Genomic DNA, 8,368 nt, shown 5'->3' on the forward strand with positions numbered 1-8,368 from the left:
GTGAGGCCAAGGAAAAATATGAGGCCAAGCATCGCTTCATCTGAATGAAACACTGAGGGCTTTATGTGTATATGTGAGAGCAAACTTCTGTTGGCCATGTTCACCCATTATCTCACTCTGGAAAAAAAAAAAAAAGGCAGTCTTTCACTCATTGTTTTGCTTACACTTTTCAACCTCCCAGAATGTTTTTTGCCTTCCTTTGCACCAAGCATATTCTAAACCCTCCTACAAAGCCCAATTTCCCAGGGGACATCCCACAAGATGTTCCTCCCCTTCCTGTTCATTCATTGTATTCATAAATTATGTTTTTTGTTTATTATTGATGCATTTATTCACTTCTCTCAACCTTAACTCCTGTGGTGTAGCTACCAATTTTTTTTTTTTTTTGTCTCCTGCCTCCCACATTAATTTATAAGCTCTTTGAGGGCTGGGCTCATATCTTTTATTTCTTTTGTATGTTTCCAAATGTTTAGTTCAGGACTCCGCACACAGTTTAATAATGATGATAAATGAGGTCACTCTGCCACTTGTCAGCTGTGTGACCTTGGGCAAGTCACTTGATTTATCTTTGCCTCAGTCACCTCATCCGTAAAATGGGGATTAAGACTGTGAGCCCCATGAGAGACGGGGAATGTGTCCAACCTACTGAGAGCTCACCTTCTCCAGGAGGCCTTCCAAGACTGAGCCTCATTTTTCCTCTCCCCCTCTCCATCCCCCCCGCCCGACCTCCTTCCCCTCCCCACAGCACCAGTATATGTGTTTGTACAGATTTATTACTCTGTTTTACTTGTACATATTTACTATTCTATTTATTTTGTCAATGATGTACATCTAGCTTTACTTCTATTTATTCTGATGACTTGACACCTGACCACATGTTTTGTTTTGTTGTCTCTCTCCCCCTTCTAGCCCATGGTTGGGTAGGGACCATCTCTATATGTAGCCAACTTGTACTTCCAAAGTGCTTAGTACAGTGCTCTGCACAGAGTAAGCACTCAATAAATACGATTGAATGAATGAATGAATGAACCTGATTAGCTTGTATCTAACCCCAGTGCTTAGACCAATGCTCGACACGTAGTAAGTACTTAACAAATATCATTATTATTCCCGTCATTAAGTGACGTGTTCTCTGTCCTCAAGGAGTTTGCATTCTAATGAAGGGGATAAATGTAAAAATATTCACATCTGTCAGTCAGAATAAATTAATTGAGCCTGTGTGTGTGTGTGTATTGCTTAAGGAGGAGGTAAAGAAGTTCATAAGTGCTCAAGTTGATTGGAAGGATGTTGTGTCCTAGGGTGGTGGGAAATTAATCTGGGAAACTTTGTTGAATTTTAGGCGGCCTTTGAATGTGGGAGAGAGCTGTGGTCTGTCTCCTGTGGAGAGGGAGGGAGTTCCAAGACCGAAGAATGGCAGAAACAAGGAGACAGAGGCGGGAGAGTAGAGAGTGATGTATGGCTAAAAGGATGGCTTGGACAAAATGAAGTCAGCGAGTTGGGGAATAATGGCCAAGCGGGTAGATAGGTGAAGTGGATCCAGATGGTGCCAGACTTAAAACTGTGTACTGAGTTTTTGTCTGATGTGAAGAGAAAAAGGGACCCACTAATTCATCTTAGTTGCGGTCTTTACTCCCTCTAACTTTGCATGAGAAAGTTTCACCATGTTTCATTTTATTCTTTGCTGCACAGTGAAAAGGGGGAAGGGGGAATGAAAAAAGCAAATGTGGCCCTTTTCCTTAGACGTGTGTTTCTTCTAGAAGAAAGGCAGACCTACGGTTTGGTAACAGGGATGCTGGAATGGAAAGTCCTTGAGGTCAAAGAATCAATCGATGGTATTTGTCAAGTTCTTCTGTGCGCAGTGCATTTCTAAAATTTTATTGTATTTTCCCAAGCATTTAGTCCAGTGCCCTGCATACAGTATGCACTCAGAATATACTATTAATTGACAACATTTTTTTAAAAAAATGATATTTGTTAAGCACTTACTATGTGCCAGACATTGTTCTAAGTAGTGGGGGTAGTTACAAGCTACTCTGGTTGGACAGAGTCCCTGTCTCTCAAAGGGCTCACCGTCTCAATCTGCATTTTGCAGGTGAGGTAACCGAGGCACAGAGAAGTGAAATGACTTGCCCAGGATCACACAGCATGTAGAGCCAGGAGTAGAACCCAGGTCTTTCTGATTCCCAGGTCCATGGTCTGCCCTCCAGGCCATAATAATAACAATAATTAATATTTATGGTATTGGTTAAGCACTTACTATGTGCCAAGTACGGTTCTAAGTGCTGATGAGGAGCAACGTTGCTTAGTGGAAAGAGCAAGGGCTTGGGAGTCAGAGGATGTGGGTTCTAATCCCAGCTCTGCCACTTGTCTGCTCTGTTACCTTGGGCAAGCCACTTGACTTCTCTGGGCCTCAGTTACCTCATCTGGCAAATGGGGACTGAGACTGTGAGCCCCGTGTGGGACAACCTGATTACCTTGTAACCTCCCCAACGTTTAGAACAGTGCTTGGCACATAGTAATCACTTAACAAATACCATCGTTATTATGCAAGGTAATCAGGTGGTCCATGTGGGGCTCACAGTCAGCACTTAGAACAGTGTTTGGCACATAGTAAGCACTTCGCAAATATAATTATTTTAATCCCTATTTTACAGATCAGTTAACTGAGGCAAAAAGTCTCAGTTATGGGTTCAAATTTTGGCTCCACCAACTGTCAGCTGTGTGACTTTGGGCAAGTCACTTAAACTTCTCTGTGCCACAGTTACCTCAACTGTGAAATGGGGATTAAGACTGTGAGCCCCCCATGGGCAATCAGGTCACCTTGTAACCTCCCCAGTGCTTAGAAAAGTGCTTTTCACATAGTAAGCACTTAAAAAATACCATCATTACTATTCTCTGAGCCTCAGGTACCTCATCTGTAAAATGGGGATTAAGACTGTGAGCCCCCCGTGGGACAATCTGATCACCTTGTAACCCCCCAGCATTTAGAACAGTGCTTTGCACATAGTAAGCACTTAACAAATGCTATTATTATTATTATTATTATTATTATTAATACTAATATTATTATTATGCATTTGGTCTGTCCCCAAAAAGTGGGTTTCCAGGGAAATGAGGTTGTCCTGCTCCTGGCTGACTGGAGGGTATGGTGAGGAAGCAGCATGGTGAAGTGGATAGATCCCAGGCCTGGGAGTGAGAAGATCAAGACTTCTAATCTTGCATCCACCACTTGTCTGCAGTGTGACCTTTGGCAAGTCACTTCACTTCTCTGTGCCTCAGTTACCTTATCTGTAAAATGAGGATGGAGACTACTAGCCTCGCATATGGGAACTGTCTCCACCCCTGCACTTGGTACAGTGCCTGACACATAGTAAGTGCTTGACAAATGCCACAGTTATTGTTATTAGTTACTATAAAGATACTGGACTGTTACCTGGTTTAGGTTTTAAACTACTGAATGCCATTATCTAGACTGTGAGCCCACCTTCTAGACCGTGAGCCCACTGTTGGGTAGGGACACATATCTATTCTATTTATTTTATTTTGTTAGTATGTTTGGTTTTGTTCTCTGTCTCCCCCTTTTAGACCGTGAGCCCACTGTTGGGTAGGGACTGTCTCTATATGTTGCCAACTTGTACTTCCCAAGCGCTTAGTACAGTGCTCTGCACACAGTAAGCACTCAATAAATATGATTGATTGATTGATTATCTCATTTTTCTCAATTGTCACATCCATAGCCTGGCCCTCTGGACCCAGGCCCTGAAACATAGTGGGTATAGTTGTCACCCAGATCTTTGGCATCCTGCGGACTGGTTCACGGGGCAGTCCATTTTATCAGTCAGTCAGTCATATTCACTGAGCGCTTACTGTGGGCAGAGCACAGTACTAAGCGCTTGGGAGAGTACTATACAACAATATTAGTGTAGGAGTGGTGATGGCTTACACTGAGCCATCCACGCTCCCTCTCCCAGCCCCCTTTTTCCTAGTAGCCCCATGGCAAGACCTGCTGAAAGGGAAATCAGCTGAAGTTTCTGGAAACAGATGAGATCGTCTCCATGAAGGCAATAGCAGTAAACACCTCTGCACCCTCATCCTTTTTATCTGGAACATTTGAGTAGGATTCCCAGAGTGGGTTGTTATGAGTTGTGGAAGATTAGATGATAATAACAATGCTAATGATGGCATTTGTTAAGCACTTACTACTCATTCATTCAATCGTATTTATTGAGCACTTACTGTGTGCAGAGCACTGTACTAAGCACTTGGAAGCACAAGTCGGCAACATAGAGAAAGAGACAGTCCCTACCCAACAACAAGCTCACAGTGTAGGAGGGGGAGACAGACAACAAAACAAAACATGGAGACAGGTGTCAAAATCATCAGAACAAATAGAATTATAGCTATTTGTAGAAAGAATAATAATGCAGAGAACTGGAAATTTTATCACAATAGGCTTAGTAAAGTTATTCCCCAAATTTTGAAAAAAAAAAATATTGTATCATTAGATTCAATTTTGATACCCTTAGACACTCTGGTAACCAACCCCACAATATTTATGGAAATACTTTTATACTCCCTTATCTGTTTTAATGTTTGTCTTTCCCTGCAATACTCTAAATTCCTTGTGGGCAGGGAACGTATTTACCAACTCTGTTTTACTGTACTTTCCCAAGCATTGAATACAGTGCTCTGCATACAGAAGCACTCAACAAATACCACATATTGTTTGATTGAGTAGTTACAGATTAGAACTCTTATGTGATATTCCATCAGTGGAATCCTCATGGATCCAAGTGAATCTAAATCAAACATGAATTGAAGCCCGCTGTGGGCAGGGATTGTGTCTAATAATAATTATACTATTTGTGAAGCACTTACCATGTGCCGGGCACTGTACTAAATGCTTGGGTGGAAACAAGCAAATCGAGCTGGACACGGTCCCTGTCCCATGTGGGGCTCACAGTCTCAATCCCCATTTTGTCTTGTCTTACACCATCGAGTAGTTTCCGACCGATAGCGATGCCACGGACACATCTCTTTCAGAATGCCCTGCTCTCCATCTGCTATCATTTTGGTAGTGGATCCAGAGAGTTTTCTCGGTAAAAATCCAGAAGTGGTTTACCATTGCCACCTTCCACGCGGTAAACTTGAATCTCCTCCCTTGACTCTCTCCCATGCTGCTGCTGCCCAACATGGGTGAGTTTTGCCTTGTAACAGATTGCCTTCCACTCGCTAGCCACTGTCCAAGCTAGGGATGAAATGGCTAGGACTCTGCTTGACTCTCCCTCTAGTAGCCGAGACTGGTGGAGGACTGGAAACTCTCCAGGTGCGACCCTGAGAGGCGAATCCCCATTTTTCAGATGAGTTAACTGAGGCCCAGAGAAGCAAAGCGAGGCCCAAGGTGACACACAGCAGACAAGCTTCCCAGCTGGGATTAGAACCCATGGCCTTCTGATTACACCAACCTGCTTCCCTACCAACTGCGCCCAAAGTAAGTGCTCAATAAATAAGATTGAGTGATTGTTAGAAATGGAGCGTATATGTGAGCACATGAAAGTTGGCGCGCATGGAGTTTGCCCCCAACTGAGTCATTGCCTTGCGGTGGCAGAAAATGTCAAGCGTTGGGTGTTTCCTATTCGATTTTCCATGTCATTTCTAAACGCGACCCGAGGAAAATGTGTTTGATCAATGTTCCTATTTTCTTTCGAAATCCTCCCAGGGATCCTCAGGGATCATGAGCAAATATTCCACAAGTGCCTGGTTTATGGCAGCAAAAAACTACGGGCTTTCAGTAAGACTTGCTAACTCGGTTTCCTGTAAAGGTTTACATTGTTTTCATGAATAATAATGACATTTGTTAAGCACTTACTATATGAGAAGCAGTGTACCAGACACCGGGAAGGATGCAAGATAATCAGACCAGTCTCTGCCCCAGATGAGGCTCACGGTTTAAAGGGGGAGAGAGAACAGATATTTCATCTGCATTTAACAGGTATGAAAGGGAAGCCCAAGAAATTAAGCAATTTGTCTGAAATCATGAATCAGGCAAGTAGAAGAGGTAGGATTAGAATCCAGATCTGCTAACTGACAGGCCTGTGCTCTTCCCATTAGGCATGCGGCTTTTTATTCTCATTCATTTTCATCAATGTGTTTTTGTATAACATTGATTTTTCTGGACACCTGTGAATTGTGTCAGTGAAGTCTGTCTCTCCTAAAGGTGCCTTAATTTCAGCTCAGTGGATCCAAGATCTGGATACAAGGAAATTGTAGATCAGGGGAAGTGCAGTGTTGCTTAGTGAATAGAGTATATGGGCCTGGGCAGTCAGAAGGACCTGGGTTCTAATCCTGACTCTGCCACGTGCCACTGTGTGACCTTGGGCAAGTCATTTCACTTTTCCATGCCTTAGTTACCTAATCTGTAAAATAGCGATTAAGACTGTGAGCCCCACGCGAGACAGGGACTGTGTCCAACCTGATTAGCCTGCTTAGTGCTTAGTACGGTGCCTGGCCCATAGTAAGTGCTTAAGAAATACCACAAAAAAAGATGTCATCGAGATAAAAAAAAATGCGGAATCAGACAAGAGTCCATTAAAAATCATCAGTGTCCTGTGAGTTCCTTTTGGGCGTGCAGAGCACTGTCTGAGTGTAATAGATTAACTAATAATAATAATTATGGTACTTGTTAAGAACTATGTGCCAAACACTGTTCTAAGCACTGGGGTAGATACAAATTAATCAGACTGAACACGGTCCCTGTCCCACTAGGGTCTCACAGTCATAATCCCCATTTTACAGATGAGGGGACTAAGGCCCAGAGAAATGAAGTGACTCGCAAAAAGTCACACAGCTGACAAGTGAGAAGCAGTGTGGTTCAGTGGCAAGAGCCTGGACTTTGGAGTCAGAGGTCAGGGGTTCAAATCCCGGCTCTGTCACTTGTCAGCTGTGTGACTTTGGGCAAGTCACTTAACTTCTCCGGGCCTTAGTTACCTCATCTGTAAAATGGGGATTAAGACTGTGAGCCCCCAATGGGACAACTTGATCACCTTGTAACCTCCCCAGCGCTTAGAACGGTGCTTTGCACATAGTAAGCGCTTAATAAATGCCATCATTATTATTATTATTATTAAGTGGCAGAGCCAGAATTAGAACCCATGACCTTCTGACTCACAAGCCTATGCTCTCTCCATGAGGCCATGCTGGTTCTCTAATCCCTGCCCTCACAGAGCTTCCAATCTAGGGGAAGCAGCATGGCTCAGTGGAAAGAGCACGGGCTTTGGAGTCAGAGGTCAGGGGTTCAAATCCCGGCTCCGCCACTTGTCAGCTGTGTGACTTTGGGCAAGTCATTTCACTTCTCAGTGCCTCAGTTCCCTCATCTGTAAAATGGGGATTAAGACTGTGAGCCCCCCGTGGGACAACATCATCACCTTGTAACCTCCCCAGTGCTTAGAACAGTGCTTTGCACAACGTAAGCACTTAATAAATGCCATCATTATTATATTATCTAGCAATACATGGTGGGTGGCACTTCTAGCAGCCACATCTACCTCATGTGTTGTAAACCAGGAAGGAAAGGCTTTTGTTTTTTTTCCAATCAGGAGCTTCAGGGAGCTAATATAAAATGAAAACAGCCTAAATCCCGCAACCCTCAAAAGCTCATCAGCTTATGGGGGGGAGAAATCCGTGAGAACTCTCACATCGACGCCACCCCGGAACCCATGGGTACATTTCCCCGATAGCGTTATCTTTGAACGCCGGGCAACTATATACTATTGTTCAAAGCCCCAAGCCTTCCCACAGAGTGCTCAGCTTCCTGCCTTCGTTAGCGACGTCGGAACGTTCTTCTGAATTCCCACCGTGATATCTGATCCCGCCTCTCCACTCCGCGAGGGCAACACTGAAACACAAATCAACCAAAATTTGAAGAAACACTGGATTTCCGGATAACAGAAACTGCCAAGATAAAATATCGCTTTCAAGCCTCGATGGACATGAAGGATCAGAGCCGATTTCCAAGACCAGAGAGCATCCGCTGAAACGCGGAGAGCCGTCACTGGACCGTACAAAGGATGAGAAAGTCGGCGGGGTCCCGCGGGGTCACTGATCGTTGTACTCAAACGTGAGGATGGGTTGGTGGCGTCCATTAAACATGAACTTGTTGAGGGGAAATCTGGAGGCCTAAACACAGACTTTGGCGGTCTCATTTCCTTTTCACTGAACAATACCACCATTCGGAGTCATATGTTTCAGAAGGTGCAGATAGAATTGTGGAAGAGCCCAGTGGTTTGAATGCATCGCTTGATGTAAAAACCTAATATCTCTTAGAAGAGGATTTTCTTTTCAATTAAAGTTTAAAAGGGGATGGCATTTT

The 8,368-nt window shown here is 43.8% G+C and overlaps 1 non-coding gene across 1 annotated transcript; it reads right to left on the minus strand.

Annotated features, from left to right (window-relative positions):
- Nucleotides 1–5,206: 5,206 nt before the first annotated feature.
- On the minus strand, nucleotides 5,207–5,344 carry LOC119920645. Its single transcript, XR_005448376.1, has one exon. It is a non-coding gene; the product is annotated as a small nucleolar RNA SNORA7 (small nucleolar RNA).
- Between the last annotated feature and the right edge of the window lie 3,024 nt (nucleotides 5,345–8,368).

The sequence above is a fragment of the Tachyglossus aculeatus genome, chromosome X1 (genome assembly GCF_015852505.1).
Source record: "Tachyglossus aculeatus isolate mTacAcu1 chromosome X1, mTacAcu1.pri, whole genome shotgun sequence".
Taxonomy (NCBI): Eukaryota; Metazoa; Chordata; class Mammalia; order Monotremata; family Tachyglossidae; genus Tachyglossus; species Tachyglossus aculeatus.